Source organism: Phalacrocorax aristotelis, chromosome Z, assembly GCF_949628215.1.
Source record: "Phalacrocorax aristotelis chromosome Z, bGulAri2.1, whole genome shotgun sequence".
NCBI classification, from domain to species: domain Eukaryota; kingdom Metazoa; phylum Chordata; class Aves; order Suliformes; family Phalacrocoracidae; genus Phalacrocorax; species Phalacrocorax aristotelis.
In genome coordinates, this window is record NC_134311.1 from 13788200 (window position 1) to 13806809 (window position 18610).

At 42.1% G+C, this 18610-nt stretch overlaps 1 long non-coding RNA gene across 1 annotated transcript; it reads right to left on the minus strand.

Annotated features, from left to right (window-relative positions):
• Positions 1-664: 664 nt before the first annotated feature.
• LOC142050794 (uncharacterized) lies at positions 665-15276 on the minus strand. Its single transcript, XR_012658134.1, has 3 exons — positions 15220-15276; positions 13849-13908; positions 665-1059 (listed from the first exon to the last, which is right to left on the minus strand). It is a non-coding gene; the product is annotated as an uncharacterized LOC142050794 (long non-coding RNA).
• Positions 15277-18610: the final 3334 nt, after the last annotated feature.

Genomic DNA, 18610 nt, shown 5'->3' on the forward strand with positions numbered 1-18610 from the left:
TAAGCTTGTGAATCTTATAGGCAAATATAGCCATTTAATAGCTTTTGGCCTTTGCATTCCTCTACAAACAAGAACAAGGAGACAGATGAGGACAGAAAAATATAAAGTAATGCTTAAGCTTCACATAGTTATTTAAGAGTATTTTCTTGGGGAGAACTGGACTTATTTGACCATTCTGCCTCTGTGTGTATCTGCACCCTCTTTTCTCACCCCTCCCATTAACTTTTGACATTACTCTCCAATGTCAATCCAGTCCAAGAGGGAGAGAATTTTCAGGCACTGGTTCCTTTTAGGAGATGTGAAAACATGTGGCTGGGCAAAAGAGGGGGAGCCAGTAAATAATCCCTTCTTTCCCACCTCTCCTTCCAAAAGAAAAAGCTAAAAACCTGTCCTTTTATTGTTAAACAGAAAATCCTCTGGAATGTACTGGAAACCAGGCTTCAGTGTTTCTGCTACTCAGATGGCTACTTTTTTTTTTAGTTAGTTAGTTACATTCTGGCCAAAGAAGCAACTGGGTACCAAAACATATTTTTAAAATTTACCTATAAGTGTGCAATTGAATTAAAACACAGTAAGCTGAAGTCAGCAGTAGTACATGCACCTCATCATTAAAAATAGGAATAACTGCTTTGAGAGGATTGACCTGTTGGGTCAGGCTCAGTTTTAGGGAGATGCTTCGAGTCTGAATTCTCTTTACCCTTTTTCAAGTGTGGTAATCTTTTTCATCTCTGCAGGATGTGATGACTGGACAACATGAAAGGAAATAGAAAGTCTGGAAATCTCATTTCTTGTTGATTTAAATCACAAGCTAAGAGGCACTTGGATCAAAAATGTATCCTTGGGCACAAGGAGTGCAGATTTACCACATAACTTTTTTTTTTTTTTTAATAGCACATTTTATTCCTGTTTGTACTTCTTTTTTTCTCTTTCATTGTAAAGCTTAGATCATATATTCCTGTATTCTTCTCAGTCTCCTTTGTTTCTAGGCTTCTGTTTTGCCCGTGTCATTCTGTCCTTCCAACTTGCCTGATGATTTTTATCACCTTTATTTTGAGGTTTCTGGAAAAAAAATAAAAAAAAAGTACAAGCTCAAGAAACTCAGAAAAAAACCACGTCTTCTTGTAATTACTTGATGTCACTGTGCCTTACTCTACTTCCAGTAGAGTGGTAAATACATATGTGCAGCAAGCTTTCTCCAAGAAATTATGTACTGGAATAAGTTTTAGTTTGGATTGTTCACTGGAATGAGTTCCTGTCACTTCATCATTTTGTGTTAATACTGTGTTGATATTCGGTCATATTGAGTCTAAATAAACAACTCACTGCCTGATAAGCTTTCAGGAAACTTACCTGGTGTCATTTGACTGGCCTTTCCAGCCCGGGAAATGCTTCTTGTAAGAATGCTTCTTACAAAACACCTTTTCTGACTAGGCTGAAGAAATGGAGTTGACATCCCATTTAAATATGCTGTCTCTCCAAACAGCTCTCAGCTATACTGCAATATCACAATATCATCCTAAACAGAATGTGTAGCTGTCACTTGGCTGATTATTAGTATTTGCTGATAAAAGTTTGTAAAATGTAGGAAATAATTATTATTCATAAATGTGCATAACCACATGTTACTTTGTGCATAAGCAGAAGCACTCTTCTTAAGGAAAACTTTTTAAGGAAAACTTTTTTAAGGAAAATTGTTCCTTAAAAGGAAATTTACTCATATATTGAATTTTATTTTATTTCAGTGGGTTTTTTTCTTTCATCCAAGACCCAGGTAATTACTTGTCAGACTTTAAAATAAAAAATAATCCAAGGGATAAGGTCTTTGCTTAACAGTTAAGAATGAGGCTTTCTCTAGTCAAGATATTTGTTACAGAGGGAGTTTAAAAAAGTGTCAAATGTCTCTCTTATTATTATATGAAGAATAAACTCAATAATTTTTATTTTGCTCTACATTAGAGCGACTCTTCAAGCTTCTGGCCAACAGAACCTGGTCCTTATGGGTGACTTCAACTACCCAGACATCTGCTGGGAGAACAATATGGCAACTTGCATGGACAAGTGCACTCTGCGCTGGATTAAAAACTGGCTGGGTGGCCGAGCCCAGAGAGTGGTGGTGAATGGAGTCAAATCCAGTTGGCGGCCGGTCACGAGTGGTGTTCCCCAGGGCTCAGTGTTGGGGCCGGTCCTGTTCAATATCTTCACTGATGATCCGGATGAGGGGATTGAGTGCACCCTCAGTAAGTTTGCAGCTGACACCAAGCTGGGTGGAAGTGTTGATCTGCTGGAGGGCAGGAAGGCCCTACAGAGGGACCTGGACAGGCTGGATCGTTGGGCCGGAGCCAACAGTATGAGATTCAACAAAGGTAAGTGCCGCATCCTGCACCTCGGTCACAACCACCCCATGCAACACTGCAGGCTTGGGGAGGAGTGGCTGGAGAGCTGCCTGGAGGAAAAGCACCTGGGGGTGCTGGCTGACAGCTGCCTGAACATGAGCCAGCAGTGTGCTCAGGCAGCCAAGAAGGCCAATGGCATCCTGGTTGTATCAGGAATAGCGTGACCAGCGGGAGCAGGACAGTGATTGTGTCCCTGTGCTTGGCACTGGTGAGGCTGCACTTCGAATACTGTGTTCAGTTTTGGGCCCCTCACTACAAGGAGGACATCGAGGTGCTGGAGCGTGTCCAGAGAAGGACAATGAAGCTGGTGAAGGGTCTAGAGAGCCGGTCTTATGAGGAGCGGCTGAGGGAACTGGGGTTATTTAGTCTGGAATGAGGAAGCTGAGGGGAGCCCTTATCACTCTCTACAACTACCTGAAAGGAGGTTGTAGCGAGGCATGGGTCGGTCTCTTCTCCCTAGTAACAAGCGATAGGACGAGAGGAAACGGCCTCAAGCTGTGCCAGGGGAAATTTAGGTTGGATATTAGAAAAAACTTCTTCACCAAAGGGTTGTCAAATATCGGAACAGGCTGCCCAGGGAAGTGGTTGAACCTCCATCCCTGGAAGAATTTAAAAGAAGGGTAGACGTGGTGCTTGAGGATATGGTTTAGTGGTGGACTTGGCAGTGATAGGTTAGTAGTTGGACTTGGTGACCTTAAGGGTCTTTTCCAACCTTAATGATTCTATGATTCTATGATCCACCAAGTTCCTGGAATGCGTAGAGGATTATTTCTTCATACAAATGCTAGATGTGCTAACCAGGAGTGAGGCACTGCTGGACTTGCTATTCACAAACTGAGAAAACCTGCTTTGTAATATGTTGGTTAGTGACAGTCTTGGCTGCAGTGATCACAATATTGTGGAGTTCGGGATCCTACTGAGCATGTGGAAGGTCAGTTCTAAGACAAGGGTTCTAGACTGTTAGAAGAGCAAACTTCAGCTCACTCAGAACTCAGTTGGGAGGGATTCAATGGGATGCTTCCAGCTAGTGAGTGCTGGGAGTTCTTCAAGAACTCTCTCTTGGAAGCACAAAACCAGTTTATCCCCTATAAAGGAAAGGGAAGTAAGCAGAGCAAGAGGCCCCCTTGGCTCAACCATGAACCCCTGGGTCTACTCAAATCCAAAAGGGAAGCGCACCAGAGATGGAGAAGTGGAGGATTATCCATTGCAAGCTACAAGGGTGTCATGGATTAGCCGGCAGCTCAGCCCCACACAGCCGCTCACTCACTCCCCCACCAGTAGGTGGGGGAGACAATCAGAAGGGTGACACTCGTGGGTTGGGATAAGAACAGTTTAATAATGAAAATTAAAAGAAACAACAGAAATACAATGTAAAGGAGAAGAACGAGAGGTGCAAAACCTGGGGTGGGGGGGTGGGGGGGTAAGCGGGGGTAAGGGGGGTGAGGGGAGGGAAACAAACCACATGTGATGCAGCCGCTCACCACCCACCGACCCAACGCCATGCTGCCCCCGAGCTGCAACTGCCCCCCTTAATATACTGGTCATGGTGTCACGTGGTATGGAATGAACCTGCCATTGGCCAGTTGGGGTCAGCCTCCCCCACCGTGGCCCTGCCCCTCCCAGCTCCCCCCCGCCACGCGGCAGAGCGTGGGAAGCTGGAAAGGTAGCCAACCCCCACAGTGAGGAGAATTAACCCCTTCTCAGCCAAAACCATCACAAAGGGCATTGCCAGAGCGTGCAGAGGTGCGGTTAGAAAAGCAAAAGCCAGTCTTGAACTGAAACTGGCTGTAGACATGAAAAATAACAAGAAAGGATTCTTCAGGTATGTCAAGCACAAGCAGAAACAGAAGGAAAACACAGGCCCACTGTTAAACAGAATAGGAGAGTCAGTCACCAACGATGCTGAAAAGGCAGAGGTCCTCAACACTTTCTTCACCTCTGTCTTTACCAACACTGTTGGCTTTGCGAATGAAATTCCCAGTTGATCCAATCATAAACCCACTATCAGTGAAGGAACAGTTAGTATGTGAACTATTACAGGAGCTTGACACCTACAAATCAATGGGTCCTGATGACATCCACCCGAGGGTGTTGAGAGAGCTGGCTGACATCATTGCAAGACCACTCTCCATAATCTCCAAGAAGTTGTGAAGAATGGAGGATGCCCCAGAGGACTGGAGGAAGGCAAATGTTACCCCTATCTACAAGAAAGGCTTGAGGGAGGATCTGGGTAACTGTAGGCCCATCAGCCTTACTTCAATCCCTGGGAAAGTTATGGAATGAATCCTCCTGGGGGCCATCACAAGTCAATTGAAGCACGTGACTGGGAACAGCCAACATGGCTTCACTAAAGGCAGATCGTGCTTGACAAATCTGGTGGCCTTCTATGACACAGTGACTTGCCTGGTTGACACGGGGAAGGCAGTGGACGTTGTCTACCTGGACTTCTCCAAGGCTTTTTATATGGTTCCCCATGGCCTCGTCCTGGAGAAATGAACGCATTATGGCCTAGACAAGTGGTCTGTGCAGTGGGTGGGGAACTGGCTGACAGGCCGCACCCAGAGGGTGGTGGTAAATAGCTCTTTCTCAAACTGGCAACCTGTCACAAGTGGCGCCCCCCAGGGACTGACATTCAGCCCAAAGTTATTCAATCTCTTCATGAGTGATCTGGACAACGGCATCAAGTGTAGCCTGATGAAGTTTGCTGATGACACCGAGTTGAGCGGGGAAGTAGACACTCCAGAAGGGAGAGCTGCTCTGCAGGGAGATCTGGACAGGTTGGAAGAGTGGGCCAGCAAGAACCTTATGAAGTTCAGCAAGGACAAGTGTAAGGTTTTGCACCTGAGAAAACATGATCTGGGAATGAAGCACAGACTGGGATCCACCTGGCTGGAGAGCAGCGCTGTGGAAAGGGACCTGGGGGTGCTGGTGGACAGAAAGCTCAACATGAGCGAACAGTGTGCTGCTGTGGCTGAGAAGGCCAACAGGATGCTGGCTTGCATCAAAAAGGGCATCGCCAGCAGAGAGAAAGAAGTCATTATCCCGCTCTACTCAGCGCTTGTCAGGCCACACCTGGAGTACTGTGTACAGTTCTGGTCCCCGCTATACAAAAAAGATGTGGACAGGCTGGAAGGGGTCCAGAGAAGGGCCACCAAGGTCATCAAAGGACTGGGAAGGCTGCCATGTGAGGATAGGCTGAGACAACTGGGTTTGTTCAGCCTTGAGAAAAGGAGGCTCAGAGGGGATCTCATCACCATGTACCAGTACTTAAGGGGTAGTTACAGAGAAGATGGAGGCTCCCTTTTTACATGGAGTCCCATGGAGAGGACAAGGGGGAATGGACACAAGTTGCTCTTGGGGAGATTCCAATTGGACAAGAGAGGGAAATTTTTCACAGTGAGGACAGTCACCATTGGAATAATCCCCCCAGGGAATTGGTTGACTCGGCCACGTTGGACACCTTCAAGAGTCGGCTGGACAGGGTGCTGGGCCCTCTTGTCTAGACTCTGTTCTTCCTAGAAAGGTTGGAGTAGATGATCCCTGAGGTCCCTTCCAAACTGTGATTCTAGGGAATGGCTCATGTTAGACATGGAAGATGACAACATTCCAGGCAAATTCGAAGGCAATTTTTGGCCAAAATGACAGTTTATAACATAGAACAATATTAACCTAAGCTCACAACTTACCCGTTAACTAAATCTAAGATTTTTAAAGAGAGGAGATTGCCTAACACAACTCTAGCTGGTGGATAGTTGTAAGGAAGTTAGTCTTGTTTGGGGTTTTGTAAAATAAAACATACAATCATCCAGCATTAGCAGACATTAAATGAATTTCACAGTTAATTACTACTTAGTAATGCCAATGTGACTGTATTCCTTATGCTAGAATGATAATATATCAAACAGACACAAACCCCAAATCCTCCTAATAAATATAATAATTTTTCATCTATTCAAATGAATATGGCAAGTAACTACCATTCATTTATGAAGCATGATTAGACTATTAACATTTGCAGCTCAGTTCACATATGCAAAGAATGAAATGATGCATTAAGGAAAGTAGGTGCTATAAAGAACTTAAAGGTTTCTGTCCACATAAATACAGTGTAAATGCCATGGTAAAGACTTGTGGTAAAGATGCTTCAGTCTATTTTAGTACGTAATTTTATCTCATGCATTTATAGTGGAGACAAATAGACCCTTCTTAATAACAGACTAGATTTGTGTGGGCAAAGAGCAACAATATTACTTGAAGCTTTTTGAACACAGTCCATCAACTGCTTGTAGAAGGGAAAGCTAGTGTAAAGAACCACACTCTTTTGCCTTTAAACTGGAGATATTTAACATTCAAGAAAAACTTATTACAAGAGGAATGGTTAGCAAAATAATTCAGGATCTGCTTCTCCAAATCTTAATAATTTCTGTAAGTTGGGAGTACTTTGGTCCAAAGAATCTGCCATCTTCAAAGTAGAAAACAAAGCCAAAGTTGCTTTAAATTTTATTAAAAAAAAATCCTAAAGTATTTCGTCTTCCCAATCTTTTGGCACTGAGCTCAACACACGTCATTTGCTAAGCATCCATTAGTAGCATGCCGTATTACTGAAAGCAATCAGCATTATTTGTGAGTGCCTTTAATTTGGTATCACAAGCAGTGGATGAGAATATTACTTCAGATTAAAAGCTAAATAATTTCTTCATTGACCTCTTGTGCAGCTTATAATTGCACACGTGCCTTACATTACTCTTCTTCAAGCCTAGCCACTGTAAAAATCATTCTTTTTATGAAATATCTGAAATTATAAGCACCCACAAGATTCAGATCAGATGTGTTAGGTGTTAGTTTTTTTCTGAAATACTTGGTACTTGTCAAGGATTTTGAAATACAAGTGGAAACAAGCATGGGATTCAAATTATCTTTTGCTCACTTGTCCAGATGATTGTTTTATATGACTGAGTCAGCATGAGTATTAAATCCAGATTGATCTTTAAGCATGGAAGTAGTCATGTTAGCTTCAGCTCTCAAAGTTACATGCTTAATCAAACAGCGCCTGTTCAAGCAATATATATTTGTGCAAAATTGGAGAAAAACCCCTATATATAACCACCACCGCTCCTCCTCCAAAGAGTATAAAATGTTGAACTTAAAGTCTGGTGCCTTTGATGAATACCATTCACAGCTATTTGAGAACCAAGCATTCAATGCCCACTTGTCAACTAGATGAAGGTTTTGGTGTCCACACTGAAATGTGATAGCAAACAAATTGAATGGGGGTAGGCACCATGGGTGGCCACCATGGCCAAACTTTAACTATGTGTGCCTCAGGAAATGGGGAGGTTCCTACTTCTGTTCATTTATCTGCTTTGCAATTAAATCAGTTTACTTTTATATTAGGCTGATCCCTGTGTCAGCCAAAGTGGGCCAAGGATGAAGACATTTGAAAAATCCTCTTTCACTTTACAAAAGTAATGGTGTTCGTTACTGAAATACAGTACTCCAGAGAGTGGCAGAGAGACCTTTTCATGTCTTTATGTTGATAGTTTGAGTACCGCTGGGTTAGTGGAAGAGTATGATGATGCATATGTGAAATGTTTTGGCAACTGGAAGTTCATTGTCAAGCAGACAAGGACCCTACTACAAAGTCAGCTCTACTTAGTCAACCACTACTTCTAGCAATGAGGCCAATAACTTCTCATCCCAGTATAAGGTCTCCCAAAACAGAATCATGACATATTGCCATAGCAGTAGGCTGCTGACTCTGTTAGGCTTGGCATGCATGTCAATAGGACTTTAAAGGTCTTAGGCCCATTGATAACGCTGCATTCACAGGTGGGCAAATAATCTCTAAAACAAAACCTGTAAAATGAGTCAATTGAATCTGTTCTTGTGCTTTGAAATGTTTAAATTAACTTCCTGAATAACTTGAAAACACTGTTCTGAATAGGGGGGGTGATAGAGCTTAGCAGTACTCATGTATCACATAATGTTTTATTGCTCTGAGCATTTGCTTTGATTACCAAAACACAGGGTGAAAAACACCAACACCTCAGGTCTAACAGTATATGCTTGTTTTCTCTCCTTTCAGGCTGATTAAAAAAAATTATTATTGATTGCATAATTTCACAGACTCTTTCTTCAGATTTCACTGGGAAACTCCTGATGAAATAGGTGTAGCTGATGCAGAGCAGGAAGCTTGACGAGTACTGCACATGTAGTTAGTACCCTTATACACTGGTGGGGAATCAGTAACTGGCAGCATGCTTTACAATTGAAAAATATGTCTTTAAGGAACTAGTGCAATGACAGTGGTATTGTACAGCCTCCTTTGCTGACCTACCCTGTCTTTTACTTAAAGTAGGCTGATCCATACCTTTTGATTTTTTATAGAATATATTTGCATTCTTTTAACAGCCCTAAAGAACTGGTGTTGTATTGTATAACAGGAACCTGCAGAAAAAAACAACAGTGTATTACACAGGATCACCTGTTGAAATCCTGCTTACACATAGGAAGAACATAATCGTTTTATGGCATGAAGAGCGTGTCATGCTACTTTTAAATATGAATTATTACCCATGGATAAACTACCCAAATGAGAAAGAACACTTCACATCAGTTAATGTATGGTCTTACGTATCTGAAAAACATTACTTAAACCATTAACCTAATAATTACCAAGTGGTACTCTGATCACTTTTGTGTTCAACTTGGGAAGGGCTTTTTCAGTCAGCAAATATTTCATTGCATCATTGGAGCTTAAGATATGTGAAGGAAAAGTAAGAATATCATCATAATTGAACTGCAAAACTAATACAAGAAAAATGTGCAGTTAATATAAGTTACCTCTGTATTAATGCCTAAAGCTCAAGAAAATGTGAAGGAATTGGAAGTCTTCATTCAGCACACAGATATATGGTTGTTACTGCTGAGATTTGTTAGCAGGACTTACATGATTGAAATGTTGAAACTATTGTTGGAGACAAATTGGTAAAAGGGGACAGAGGTGGTATACTGTTGATTTTATCCAGTTTATCAACAGCTTGGATGTCAGGTTATTAAGTCTGGTAAATGACTGGATAAAGCACTGGTAGAAAGCCTTTTTAAAAACCCCAGTTTTTAAAAAACTCTTCAATTCAGGCTGAAGAGCCAGTGCATTAAAATGCTCATCTCATCTCTGAGGCACCAAAATAAAATGGTGCCTTCTAGGAGAAGAGCAGTTATGAAAATGCATGCTAGAGAATTTGAGCTGCCACCACCACTAATACGGCTTTGAATTTTCTAAAGTTCCCAGAAGTTCCACTTCCTTTACCGCCAAAGTAATGTGAAAAAGTGACCAATGTTGTGTGACAGCTCATTCTGGTAATGCTGGTGTAAAATTTAATCACTAAATTAGCAGTAAGCGCCTGCAAATGATTAATTACCCGCTAATGACCTATGCAAATTGAATACATACCCATCTATTAATGTAGGTACTTAACACTATGGAATTGCAAGTGTTCCCAAGAAGAAATTATTATCGCAGGGGGACATTTCCACAAAAGTGTAAATAAAACATAGTTACGTTACGATACTGTATAACTGAAAAGAAAAAAAACACCTCAAATCCCTTATTTTTGAAAAGATTGGCTATTTCCTTCAAAGGCACCTTATTAAACTAATAGCTGTTTGAAGCCTGTGTGCAGTTCAAAATCTAATCAAGAAAATATTTCAGGATAAGCTTAATTTCCTACTCTTCTGTATGTTAAGATGGCTGACCTTTTTTCTACCAAATTTATTTTTCATTTGATGATTTTTTAACCCAATTTTTTTAGATTCAACTTTCTATGGAAAGTTTTTGTGATAAGGGGTAGGAGAGATAATCTTACTCAAAAAAACAGCTGCAAAAGGCAGCAGAGGGAGGCAGTCACACAAGCTGTAGGGCCCCTGGGAACACGGCTCAGAGGTGATGGGAGCTAAGGGGCAGCTAAATTATAGCTCCTGCATTAGGCCAAACATGCAATTTCCAGTTTCTGGAGAAATGGGGGGGTGGGGGTGGATGTGGGTGAAGTAGCGTGGTGGGGGAGAGGGGGAGGAGGAAGCAGTCAATTCTGGGGAAAACTTTCAGTTCATTATCCTTCAGTTTCATTAGAAATACTAGAAAGGGAAAAAAACCCAAACATCTTTATGGACATACATCTAGGAAATTATGTATTAGATACAATATATGCCATATATTTTAGTAGGTACCAAATATGCAGTTACTCTCCTAGAAATTATATTTAGCTTCACACAGGGATCATTACTGACTACAATTTGGAAATATATTCATTTCCAGAGATTGGGAAGAACAAGAAAAGTAATATCTGAATGCTGGAAGATCACATACAGAAAACTAGTCGCTCAAGTGTTGTCTCCAAGTAACACCATCTGGGAGGTATTCAGATGAGTTTATACTTTTGTTGTTAGGCATAGCATAACATAGCATAAATAACTGCATACAAAACACCACCTAAAAGTAGGTGAAATCAGGCTTGAAGTCCCATGGACCTCACTGGGTTCAGGTAGAGTGAGGGGGAAGATAGCCACAATTGAATTCAATCAACTGTGTCCTGAGGGGATGGAGGTCCTGCATCCTGACCCCTCCTTCCTGCAACCTTCAGTAGTAACTGCCTTGTGTCATAACAAAACCAAGCTGATGAATCATGACTCTCTTGTAGACGTTTGGCCCTGCTTAGCCACAACTCAGCAAATCCCAACTGATGGCAATTTATAGCAAATATGCTGTTAGCTTGCAAAACAGCAGCAAGAACAAATGAGTGGCTTGGATATGTGCCCAACTCTGTACAGGGCATACATTAGGGCAGAGGCAACCTACTTAGTCATCTTTTCCATACTTCCAGCCTTGGCTGATGAATTTGCACATGCAAATATTGAGGCTAATTTGAAAACCTCCCAGAGCTGTTTTGAGTGCTTTATAAGTCATATGACGGGGGTAACACTCTGTAACAAAATTAATTCAAAGTATATTTTCCCAAAAAGGCACAAGACTAACCCTCTTCTTCCTTCACACCTCAAAAATAATCCTCAGCATTTGATGGTAGATGTAATGGGACAAAACCACGTTGTTGTGAAGAAACTAGTACAGGCTGCAAAATTCTGTGGCTGCCACTTAGGGAGGATCAGTTCTGTGTCCGATTTGTTATCAATACTTAGGAAAGAAGAAACTCAGCCCACTTAAAATAGTCCATGCTATGTCATATAGCACATAAAGCAATAGAATCATAGAAACATAGAATCATTAAGGTTGGACAAGACCTTTAAGATCATCAAGTCCAACCACCAACCCACCACCACCATGCCTCCTAAACCATGTCCAGAAGTGCCACGTCTACATGTTTTTTGAACACCTCCAGGGATGGTGACTCGACCACCTCTCTGGGCAGCCTGTGCCAATGCCTGACCACTCTTTCAGTAAAGAATTTTTTCCTAATATCCAATTTAAACATCCTCTGATGCAGCTTGAGGCCATTTCCTCAGCCTTTTCCTTACCCTTGGTGGCAATGTTACCCCCACCCCCATTCAATAAAGGGTGGAGATTCTCCTTGGCTCTCTTTTTGTTGTTAATCTATTTGTAAAAACAGTTTTTGTTATCCCTTACAACAGTGGCCAGATTGATCTCTAGTTGGGCTTCTGCTTTTCTAATTTTCTCTCTGCAAGACCTAAAGAGATCCCTGTGCTCTTCTTGAGTTTACCTCCAAAAGCGGTAAACTGTCCTTTTTTTCCTGAGTCCCAGCAAAAGCTCCTTGTTCAGCCAGGGAGCTTTGTATTTTGTAAATTGTAAATTATACAGGTGAAGAACCAAAGCAAAGGAACAATTGTTGAATGAATTTGTAAGATGAATCACAGTGGCTGAAGGGGTTTCAGTCCAAAGCAGGGAAGAGGGGGCCACTAAGCCACAGTAAGGCTTTAATGTAACTTCTCCCATATTTCATAACAAACAGGTTTAGCACTGTCTATGGTGAAAGACTAAAATACTAATGTACCATTGGCTCAACCTGTAGTTAGTATAGCCTTAGTATATTGTAAGAACAAAATGAAATTGCTGACATGCATCATCATGAAGAGGTTTAGCGTCATGCTCATTTAACCTGATTTGTAGAAATTAGGACAAAAAGTGCAATAATGACATGGTTAGGATGCCTAGGGCAATGATGAAAACAGTGGTCACCTCTGAGCTGGTTTCAGGGAACAGACTCTCCTGGAGAAGAGCTGTAGGATGAAGACACAGTAATAGGAGGATGCTGTGACTGGTCACTTTTGGATTGGCTCAGCAAGTGACTCATTAATGGTGAATCTGTCCAGAAAATGGACAAAGTGAAGCCCAGAGAGCCATAGGTCATGGTGTCCTAAGCAGCTAAATGGCCAACCCAAGGGTGACAAGAGTGGGGTCAGCAGAAGAGGCCCAGAATAGGTGATACTGGGTCATGAGCATCAGCTGCTATGGTGGTTGTTCTCTTTTCCAGATCACCCTGGCCACATACAACACCCTGAGCCCCTGTGCCATCAATGTGGATGCTCTGGGACAAAAGCAGTGTCTTGCAGACCTTGTAGCACCTAGAGAATCCAGGGATTTGGGAGCAGCCATCATAACCATAGCAGTGTACTCCTAACTCTTCCATGACTGCATGCTGCTAAGCTCTTTGTAGCTATCCACTGCTGTCATGATAGTTACCATTGTCTTACAGTTGAATACTGCTAAACGATAACTGTAACCACTACTGTCATGCTTGCATTATTATATTTTTATATCACAGTTGTATTAACTATCACACTGCATCATTAAACATCATTATATAGATCTGAATAGTCATAGTCTCTTTTCTTGCTGGATAATACCTCTGCATTCTCCTGTCTCCCTGCCACCAGAGCTCCTCCAGGGCAAGTTGTGTAAAGGTTTCTGCCTGTCCCTTGTCCACCAGTCCCTAGAGGCACCTGTAAATTTTATCGTCTTTACTGTGTCAGCATGCACAGTGACATTTCAACACACCAGAGTAGGCAGATGGTTTGTAAACAAGGTCTGCCTTTCCAAAATTCCCCAGGTGATGTAAAAAAGGGAGATGTTAACCCATCAATCTGAAAAAAAAGGAAAAAATTATGAATCAAAAAGACTAAGAGAAGAAGGTGTGCTGTGAATACCAGGGATGGACCTACTGTTTTGCTTTATGGCATGTTAAATTTACCAATTTACCAATTATTTCTAAGTAACTAGATAAAAAAAGTAACTAGAAAAAAGGGAAAAAAATGAGAAAGATTCTGAGCCACCTGGAGCTGGATAGACAGATTTAAAAGGTGAATCGAACCACAAACATTTTAGGTGTAATTACTGTTTCGTCTTGCAAGTATATTTGCATGCTCAGAACTTATCTAGTGATTATCATGAACCCCAGCACCCTTAAGAAAAGGCATGGCTCCTCACCTGTATCCAAGCTGTGTCTGCTACATTGAGGGAAAGGAGGCTTGGCATTATGATCAGCCACTGCAAAACAGAGGGTGGCTTCACTTCTCCATGTCCATATTTCCCAGGGACATTCCAGTCACCCAGCCAAGCACTGCCAGGGCACAGCAATACCACGGCCATATCTGCTTCCTCCCAGCAATTCGTCAACCTCAGGGGTGCCTGGCACTCCTGGAGTAGCAAAAAAGACTAGCGCATACCGTAAAGAGAAGATAAGCCAAAGTATTTAAAAAAAGCAGTAAGGACATTTTGATTTATAAGAAGGTTATTTTCAAATTGAAAGGGCTGAGGGTCTGTGAATTGGTAATATCGAGTTTCTTTCTTGAATATTGAAAGAATTAGACAGTCTCCTCTTACATTACAAAACATACATCACGTCAAACCCAATACATGACTGGACATTTGCCAAGTGTGTTTTTCCATGTATGTCTAAACTTCTGTGATCTTTCTGCAGCAGTTCATCACCATTGTATATCATAAATTGAAAGCATCAGTAATTGTATTTATCAGCTGGATTAGATTTAGTAACTGGATCCAACTTAAATTCTATATCCTACTTATCCTGCAGATACATATAGTTCCAGTTCAGAGGAAGTGTTAGGGCTACTTTGGAGTGAATGATACCAATAGCATGATGTGTAGATAAGTAGGGACGGTGACAGGAGCAAAGCCCAAAATATACACCTTCACTTGTTCAGGAAGTTTGCTCCATAGTCCTCCTAAGAGTACCTGATGGCCTGGTTTACACACATCAGCATATACGTGTGTGTGTGTCAATGCATAGAAACCAAAGCAATCATCTGTAAGTGGGGGTTTATCTTTGCATGCATCGGTTCAAAAATCATGTTATGATCAGTTGGTTTGCAGTATCATACATGGCACATCAACAGCTATTTTCTCCCTAAACCACCCATTCCCCAGTAGCTGTGTCTCTCAGCCACTGGCATAACCTGAAGCATGAGTCAGGAATGGAAGATTATTTCTTTCCTTTTCTTGTTCTCCAGTACTGGACCTTCTTGACATTAGGTTAACAGAGGAAAGGGCCTGGAAACTCTTATGGGAGCTGTACATGCTACAAGGGTGCAGCTCATGCTGTGGTTTGCTGTCTGCTGAAAACCCCACAGCCACAGATGTCCTCTGGCTTCTTCAGCCCATGACATATTTGCACCCCACCTTGCTGCCTGCTGGTATTTTACTGGCTCTCTTGGGACAAAATCCTCCAGGGAGAAGGTAGATGAGTATTAGATTTATCTGTTCTGAAGAACAATTACAGCACTTCACCTTCATGAGTTCATGCGCATGCTCAGGTTTTTCCTACCTCTGTTTGCTTACCTGGCTCTCTCACAACCAGGTGTATATCCATAGTGTATAATGCTCCTTTGTGTCTGCTGGAAAACAAGAACAAAATGAAATTTGGTGATAATGCAAGGGGGCATGGCCTTGAGGCTGGAGACTAGAGGTAGTCTTGTCTTCGCAAATCTGTGTGAATTTGATCCCTAATGATGTTTAAAATTAAAAAAAAATGGAATTTGTTTTTCCATGGCTTTATATCTGGGGAAGGGTGCTGAATTCTCCAAATGGAGGGTGAAGGGGACAGCAGGAACCAGAGGCAAACACCACCTCCTGAAGAACCAAATGAGTGGTGGGCAGTGAGGAGCTTGGCTCAGCCCTCTGAGGCAGTCACCCCTGTGTTTCTGATGTCAGTAATCTAGCTGCATTGGATCTTCCAAAGGCACAAGCATTTGTGATGTCAGCACAGCTGCTGTGTACAGCAAAAGTCTGTGCACTAATGGGCTGAAAAATTCCTCTTTTCAAGCCTGTGTTTATAAGCCATCTGGATGCATGTCTGGCTGTAAAATTTGTTTTGAACAGAACTTTTTACATTTTACTAGATGCCTCTAAGAGTGTGATTTCAGCAGCATCATAATTGCAGATAAGTGAAGCTGATGACAGGAATTAAGTCTGGGACAGAGATGTGGATCTGTTTAAAGAGGGAATACTTGGCAGTACCTGAAGGTGTGGAGAGGGAGAGAGCAAAAGATGGGAAGACTTAATGACTGTTGAGAAAACTCTTCCTTCTCTTTTGGAAGCCTTTGATCACCATACTATATGGGCTATTTATTTCTCCTGATGACTAATTGGAGACCCCATACATGGCCACTGCACCTTTCATATCAGCCCTGATGCAAAGCCCAAGCCCACTGGGGATCCTCAGCCTTGCTGTAAAACTGCTACTTTGGGGTAGTTGCCCTGTGAGTACCACAGCTAATCATGGCCAGTTCTGGGTGGGGTGGGAAGCCATGTGCCCTTTGCCCCCTGCCCTCACACCCCATCCTCTCCCAGGAGGGAGAACCCTGGTTCTGATGGGAGCCCCGCTCCTGCTCCCTCCCTGGGCAGAGGACAGTGCATGGCCAGGAGGCCCCTAGTGCATTACTTGGACTACTGCAAGTGATGGCTGGTATCTGCAGTCCCCTCTGCAGTGTTACCATCAGCCTCCCTCTGCTGCCTGTATGACACACATCTCTGAACCTTCCTGCATCAGCTCAGATGTGGTCAATGGGTTATTAAGGAACGGGCAAAGAGATGAATTAGTACAGTTATTAAGCAGGGTGGCTTAGGCTCTTTTTCCTGAGACAAACCAGGCTTTACATACAGAAGAACTGCCTGCACACCTAAAACAAGTGAGGCTAGGCAGGGAAACAGTTCAGAGAGCTGCAGTGTCCCTTTGAGCCTCTCCAGTGCTATGCCTGCATGGCTTCCTGTGAACAAGGACATGGTGCATTTCTCTGTCCCCACTACTCCTTTGACCACATTTTGTGTTAGGCAGTTTTGCTTCCAGTAGCATTCAGGTTAATCTTTCCCTGGTTAAAACATCACTGACCACCTTCCACTTGTCCTCACTGCGTTCCTGTATTGGGTTACTGCAGACATATGTACTCACTAGTTGAGCTGATAGTAGGCTGTAGAATTTTTTTTTTTTAATCTTATAAGAGATATTCCTATTTAACCCTCAAGGTTACACAAAGACAAGGCTACATGAGAGATACAAGGCAACCACAGACTACTCCAGGCCAGTTTCATTCTCAAAAATGAAGTTTTGTCCTGTCTTTCTCACATCTCTTTTGGTATAGCTGGCTGTTGGCTCATGTTCAACAAGGTTTTGAGCCATGTCTCTGTCTTGGCAGGCTTTCCACACTTTCCTTTCTTTATGCTTACCTGCCACACTGACTCTCAGTGTGTAATATTAAATTGACAGTCTCAATGTCTGCTCTTATAAATCTTGGGCACTGTGCTGTGTAATGTTTTCTCTTTCTCAAGGATACGGCCATTCCAAATGACACATTTCATTTCTTCCACTCTCCAAATCCCACACCTCCATCACAACATTATCATCCCTGACTTTGGCAAGCAGGGGCTTAAATCAAACTTTTCCATTCCTCTTTGCTGCTGCAAAAGGTCACTCTCTTAGCATCTCAGCCAACCTCATTCTTTGTACCACAACACTGCTACCCTCTTCTTCTTTCTAACCAAATAGAGGTGACTTCTTGTCACTGTCAAGGTTCTTCATGTTCCAGTCTCTACTTCTCTTTTTTTGTATCAATAAGGTGATTGATACTTCAGAGTAGTTCACAGTGCCAGAGCTTTCTCTATTTCATTTTCAGGTGAATATCTTCAGACTTTCTCTCTCATTACCCTTTACACTCAGAGGAGATCAGCAACCACATCAGTGAGAAGTACTATCACCCGTCTCACACTAGCAGCGTGATAGCTGCTTCTGCATAATTGCCTTGCTGTGCTTTATCAGCCTTTAAAAAAGCTGTTATTTCATTCCATGTTGGCACAGAGTGCAGTGCAACTAAGGTCTCTTAGGCTCCCTGACAATACAAATGTAACTCAGAACAGAAGGAGCTGAGATCCAAGTTTTAGCCACTGGTGCTCACAGCCACAGATGCTCCTGTGTTTACTGTGGGAAGAACAAAACCGAGCATTTTCACTTCTGGGTATGAATTACTATCTTATGAATCCAGATCTGCACCAAGTCGACACATTACTCACATCATTAACCTTAAGCCCTAAGGCACTTTTCACAAGCTTAAAGCTGAGCATGTTTTTAAAAGGTTTCAGGAATGTGCCTGTAATCTTTAAAATTGCCAGTGTACTTTTATTTTTCATGAAATTTGATCATATGGAACAAATTCACAATTCTAGACTTAATTCCAACGATAGATGATTTCATTTAAAACATCATTATAAAGGTTTTATTTAAAAGGGACTTCAGGACCAGGGCAAGTTGAACAAAGTGAATATGTAAAAAGGAGGAAAGTTACATTTGCCAACAAGAGAAAAAAAAGTCTTTTTTTCTTTTGGCTGAGTTTTTACGTAGATTTGTTTTAATAAAAGCCTTTATGTGCACATGTTGTCTCTTCATTGTGAGAAAAAGGCATAGAGGATTTGTGTGATATAGCTGTGAATAAAAAAACTGGATCTGTCCTATGTGAATTTGGGCAAGTCATTTTACTTCTCTAGGTCTCAGCCTCTCCCACTAGAAAATGTCAATGCTTGCAAGGTACTATGGTCTAGGGAGGATGAACTGCTGCAGAGGCACTCGTTAGTATTACTGTTAGCAAGTTTCTGACAAGTCAGAACCTCTAGGAAAGCAGAGAAAAATGGTGAATATACTGTTATATCCATAATAAGGCTATGACTTCATTGCACAATCATG